Raw genomic sequence first — 6,915 nt, forward strand, 5'->3', positions numbered from 1 at the left:
AGGGGAGAATGAAAAAGCTGGCTTGAAACTCAACATAAAGAAACTAAGAAAAAAAAAAAGAAACTAAGATCATGGCATCTAGTCCCATCACTTCATGACAAACAGAAGGGGAAAAAGTGGAAGCAATGACAGATTTTATTTTCTTGGGCTCCAACATCACTGTGGACAGTGACTGCAGCCATGAAATTAAAAGATGTTTTCTCCTTGGAAGGAAGGCTATGACAAACCTAGACAGCATATTAAAAAGCAGAGACATCACTTTGCCAACAAAGGTTCATATAGTCAAAGCTATGGCTTTTCCAGTAGTCATGTATGAATGTGAGAGTTGGACCATAAAGAAGGCTGAGCACCAAAGAATTGATGCTTTCGAATTGTGGTGCTGGAGAAGACTCTTGAGAGTCCCTTGGGCAGCAAGGAGTTCAAACCAGTTAATCCTAAAGGAAGTCAACCCTGAATATTCATTGGAAGGACTGTTGCTGAAGCTAAAGCTCCAATACTTTGGCGAAGAACCATTGGGAAAAAAAATCCTGACACTGGGAAAGATTGAAGGCAAAAGGAGAAGGCAGCGACAGAGGATGAGATGGTTAGATAGCATCACTGACTCAGGGGACACGGATTCGAGCAAACTCCGGGAGATAGTGGAGGACAGAGGAGCCTAGTGTGCTGCAGTCCGTGGGATCCCAAAGAGTCCCACACAACTTAGTGACTGAACAACAACAAATATTCCTCTTTGTTCCTGGTGATTTTTATTTTTTGCTCTGAAATTTGCCTTACTTAAATTCAATTTATCCCCTTTTGCTTTCTTCTTTTTAAAAAAAAAGTTGTTTGTTTGGTTTTGGCTGGGATGGGTTTTTGTTGCTGCTCGGGCTTTTTTACTAGCTGTGGAGAGCTACTCTGTAGTTGTGGTGCACTGGGCTTCTCGTTGTGGTGGCTTCTCTTGTTACAGAACATCGGCTCTAAGGTGAGCAAACTTCAGAAGTTTTGGTTCCCGGTCTCTAGAGCACAGGCTCAACAGTTGCGGTGCCCAGGCTTAGTTGCTCTGCAGCATGTAAGATCTTCCTGAACCAAGGATTGAAGCCATGTCTCCTACATTGTCAGGCAGATTCTTTACCACTGAGTCACCAGGCAAGCTTCTTGCCTTCTTTTAATTAATGCTTGCATAATATATCTTTTTCCATACTTTTAATTTCATCATATATTATATATATATAATTATATTTGAAGTGAGTTTCTTGTAGTTGGCATTTAGTTAGAATTTTTTATTTCAATTCAGTCAATCTCTGTTTTTGAATTGAGATAGACTACTTGAATTTAATGTAATTATTGATACTAGGGCTTAAGCCTACAATTTTATTTTTAGCAAATCTGGTTTTCTGTTATTTGGTTTCTCAGTTCTCTGTTTTGTTTTTTTTTATTTATAATTAGCCTCTTTTATTTTAAACATAAGAAAGAAAGAAAATTGAAATAACACGAAGGGTGAGAATGTCTCCATTATGAAGGTAAGCACTATTACAGCTTTTTAAAAATTGCTGTGCTGTGCTAATTCACTTTAGTTGTGTCTGACTCTCCGTGACCCTGTAGACCGTAGCCCATCAGGCTCCTCTGTCCATGGGATTCTCCAGGCAAGATCACTGGAGTGGGTTGCCATGCCCTCCTTTAGGGCATCTTCCCAACCCAGGGATTGAACCTGTGTCTCTAAAGTCTCCTGCATTGGCAGGCAGGCTCTTTACCACTAGTAACACCTGGGAAGCCCTTCCTCTCTATAATTTAATTGAACTTTTTAGTTTAGTTTTAATTTATTTATTTGTATAGCATTTGAGTGATTAATCTTAGTTCTCCATTATACATGTATAATAACACATTCTACTGGTGTCAGTGCTTTTCTAGTTACAGTTAAGTATAGAGACCTTACTTCTTTTTATGTTCTTTGCTCTCCTACATTTATAACATAATTGTCTTAAATATCCCCTCTATATACACTGAGTACAGCATCAGTGTTATCATTTTTTCTTCAACCATCAAGTACAATTTATAAACTTACGAGAGGGAAAGTGTATTAACTCCCTAGGGCTTCCATAACAAAATACCACAAACTGGGTGGTTTAAACAACAAAAATTTGCTTTCTTACAGTTCTGAAGGCTAGAAGTCTAAAACCAAGGCATTTTTTTAGGTTTGTTTTTTTCCAAGGCCTCTCTGCTTAGCTTGCAGGTGATCATTGTCTTGCTGTGTGGTCACATGATTTTTTCTTTGTTTGTGTGCATGTCTGTGTCCTAAGCTCCTCTTCCTATAAATAAGATCACCAGTCACATTGGATCAGTGTCCACCCATATGACCTTATATTACCTTAATCATCTCTTTAAAGGTTCCATCTCCAATACAGTCACATGCTGAGGTCCTCTGCTGAGGTTCATCAACATATGAATTTTGGAAGTACACCATTCTCTCCATGATAGAAAGCTTATTGTATTTACCTATATTTTTGCTCTTTTGGCAGCTCTTCCTTCCTGATGTTTCAAGATCCCTTATTTTATAATTTCTTTCCTGTTTTGAAAACTTTCCCTGCCATTCTTTTAAGGTAAATAGGTCTGCTAGCCCCAGTTTCCTTCCTCTGAGAATGTCTTTATTTCTCCATCATATCTAAAGCATATTTTACTAGGTATAGAATTCTGATTCAGAAATTATTTTTTTAACGTTCTTTAAAAATCCTGTGCCATTTCCTCCCAACCTTAATGGTTAATTCACTCTCATTCTAGCTGTTTTTCTCTTGTAGGAAACACATTATTTTTCTATTGTTACTTTAAGATTGTTTTTATTTGTCTTTAGTTTTCAAAACTTTGAAAATGATGTGTCTTGGCACAGATTTCCTGGCATGGATATTTTGAGTTCACTTAGCATCTTGAATCTGTAGGTTTGTGTCTTTTGCCAAATTAGAAGAAATTTCAGCCATTTATTTTTCTCCAAATACTTTTTTAGCCCCACCCTTTTTTCCCTCTCCTTCTGGAACACCAATAACATGGAAGTTAGTGAGGCCTTCTTTGTTTTCAGTCTATTATTCACACTGGGCATTTTCTATTGCTCTAATTTCAAGTCCACAGAGTCTTTCCTCTGCCTTTTCTATCCTGATATTAAACCCATCCATTGACTTTTTGAATTTGGTTATTGTATTGTAAGTTCTAAAATCTCCACTTGCTTCTTCTTTATATCTTTCATTTCTTTGCTGAGAATTTCTATTTATTTGATAAAAGTTTTTCTTTTTTCATTTATTTCAGGAATGTTTGTAATTACTCATTGACGCATTTTTATGACATCTATTTATATTTGGACGCATTTTTATGACATCTATTTATATTTGTTTTGATAATTCTAACATCTCTTGGTGTCATCTTGCTGTTGGTGTCTGTTGATAGTTTTTTGTCATTCAAGTGGAGATTACCCTAGTTCTTAATATGAAGAGTCATTTTTTAAAATTGAAATCTGGACATTTGGGGTATTTTGTTGTGGGACATGGGTTTTTACTTAAACTTTTTGCTTTACAGGTCTTCTCTGATACTGCTCTAGTGTGGGAGGGGTGGGTTTTTTCATGCAAGAATTAAAGTCCAGGTTCTCCATAGGCCTCCATTGATGGATATTTAGGGGGAGTATTGTTAAAAGTCTCAACTCTCCACAAGGCTTCCCCTGACATCGCTCCAGCAAGTAGGGGGTGAGGTCTGTCATCACCGCCAGGTGGAAATGAAAGTCCAAGTTCTCCCTGTGATTTTCACTGACATCCTGGAAGGGTGGTCCTGTCACCTATTGGTAGGATGAAAATCCCAACTTCCCACTTCACACTCTCTGACACTTCCCTGGCAGGAGGTGGTGTGGGGTTGGGTACCTTGTTACAGTCTGGTCAGGGTGAAAGGCTGCACTCATTTTGTCTTTGTTGACAATGCGGGTGGGGGAATGGTCCACAGAGTTTTCTGTGGTGTTGACTTGGAGTTTTCTTTCTTGCTGTTTTCCCCCTTTCCTGGTCTTTTGTCTGGAGATAACAAGATTTTCTAGGCCTTTTTTTCCTGTACCTATTGTTGTTGGCTTCTGTGACACCCAAGCTGGGATATATGAAACACAACGGAATTCAGTTCAGAGGATTCATCTCTATGTCATTCCTTTGGATCCAAAGTTTCTAGCTGGTCTGCCTTCTCTCTACCTAATAGTCTTTTTGTTCTACAGAAAATTTCCAGGGTTTTTAGCAGATCTGATCCCTGGGTCAAGAAGTTCCCCTGGAGTAGGAAATGGCAACCCTCTCCAGTATTCTTGTCTGGAAAATTCCATGGACAGAGAAGCCTTGTGGGCTACAGTCCATGGGGTCACAAACAGTCGGACATGACATGACTCAGTGACTGAGTACAAGCACAACAGGTGGGCAGAATAAGGAAAACTATGTCTACTCAATCTTACTGGAAATACAAATCCCATAATCCCAAATAATCATCTTACATCTTTGATTTATTTGACCTCCCTGCAACATTTGACTCTGTCAACTACACCTTCCTTCTTGAAATTCTCATATTTTGATTGTTATCCTACTCTCTGCTTTTCTTCAGAATCATCTTGCTGCTCATTCTTAGTTGACATTATGGATTTCTTTTCCCCACACATTTGATAAATTTTGGAGTTTCCCAGGTTCTACATCAGATTTCTAATTTTAGCACTCTATGCTCTATCAATATTGACTTTCAGACCTATCAAGCTCAGCTTTCTTGGTCAAACTCTCCATGTGTATATCCAGTTGCCTGCAGGGCATAAACACGTAAATATCTATAAGTACCAGAAATTTAACATGTCAAAAACTAAACTCATCATTTTTCACCTGAAAAGTGATTTTTTGCTTGTATTCTTGAAGGAGTGGTTAAGGATATAGTGGTTAAACATACATACTCTGTAGCCTAGATTCCCAAGTTCAGTTTATTACTAGCTACATAGATATGGGCAAGTTAATTTTTCAGTGCATCAGCTTCATCATTTGTAATGCAAGATAGTAATTATCTCATAGGTTAAAGGATGGATCATTATGACTTAAAAATTAGACAGGGTGCTCAGGGCTGGTGCACTGGGATGACCCAGAGGGATGGGATGGGGAAGGAGGTGGGAGGGGGGTTCAGGATGGGGAACACATGTACACCCATGGAGGATTCAAGTTAATGTATTGCAAAACCAATACAATATTGTAAAGTAAAATAAATAAATAAATTAATTTTTTAAAAAAGACAAAAAAATTTTCAAAGGCTTTCCCCTTCCTTCAGGATCCAATTCAAACCCATTATCATAGTAAACAAGGTTCAGTCCCATGTTTTGACACTTTCCCTGTCATTTTCTCCTCTGACATTGCTCATGCAGTCTATGCTGTATTAAATTTGTAGTTTTCAGAATGTACCATGTTCTTCCTATCTCTACTGCCTGAAACAATTTGTCCTGCCCTTTTAAAATAAATATTTTCATCTTTTAAGAATCTACTCAAATGCTCAAACTCAAACCCCTGAAGAGCCTTTCTTGATATATTTAACACAAATGTAATGTTCCACACACATCAACTCATTTTATTCCTACAATTCCATGGATGGATGATATAATTATCCTCATTTTATTGATAAAGAGAGTGAGGCACAGAGGGATCACACAACTAATAAGAGGTTAAGTGAATATATCACTCTAGGCTCATCCCTCCCAAGTCCAAACTGAGACCTGGTACCCTTTTTATGTGCTTCCATGTAACTCTAAACATGACATCAACTTAGCATTCATCTATTAGTCTTTTAATTGTCTATTCCTCCCACAATATGTAGAAGTTATGGGGCTGTTTTTGTATCTCAGCCCTGGCACAGTTCCTAGCCCTCTAAATGTTTTCTGAGTGAATGAATGGGATAATGAGTTGAATGAAAGAAAAGTGAACAGGAATGAATGTAAGGGGTTGCCTTTGAGTCTCAAGAACAAGCTTTAAAGTGCTCAGGACTGGTGCACTGGGAAGACCCAGAGGGATGGGATGGAGAGGGAGGCAGGAGGGGGGATTGGGATGGGGAATACATGTAAATCCATGGCTGATTCATGTCAATGTATGGCAAAAACCACTACAATATTGTAAAGTAATTAGCCTCCAATTAATAAAAATAGATGGAAAAAAAATAAAGAAAGAAAGAACAAAAAAGAACAAGATTTACAATGTAGGATGGGCAGTGTATCTTAACACCAGCCTGAGTAAGAACTATATAGTGTGTGGTTTGACAGGTACCCCCATTCCAGTCAACAGTAGGGTGTAGCTGTCAAAAAAATGTCTAAAGGAATGGCAACCCTCATTAGCTCAGATTTTCATAGCTAGAATCACTGCAACTCAGTTCTGTCCTCATTATGTGCCTTCCTGACTTAGATAAGGCACAGTAGTACATTTCAAGTCTAAGATGGCATCAGGTGAAGGCTACTTCCAAATTTCAAAAGCATCAAAATGCAAAATGACTGAGGGCCATTGGAAGATGTCATTAACTTTAAGATCCATTCTGTCTTCAAAGAAGAGCATGCATCTTAAGGTTAAAACACGAGTATTTGCAGTCTTAGCCCCACCACTTAATGGGACCTAAAAGAGCCTCACTAGCAATCCATTGGCAATGCTAAGGCTAAACACAAAGCTTTTGTATAACCTCTGAGTTACAGCACTTCCTTAAAACTGATTTCCCTTTTCCCACTTCCTCTTACTTTTTTATATTAGTCCAAGCATTACAACAGGGAGTCTGTCCATCTCTATTTTTCTTAAGATTCTATTTCTCTGGTCCTAAGGCCCTACTTCAAACCCAAAGCCCACATGGATGAGACTGAACCCAGATCTCTGAACTCCCCAGTCCCCAAATGCAATCTATAGTTAATACGGTAATTTTCAGAAGCTCTTGACT

The sequence above is a fragment of the Dama dama genome, chromosome X (assembly GCF_033118175.1).
Source record: "Dama dama isolate Ldn47 chromosome X, ASM3311817v1, whole genome shotgun sequence".
Taxonomy (NCBI): Eukaryota; Metazoa; Chordata; class Mammalia; order Artiodactyla; family Cervidae; genus Dama; species Dama dama.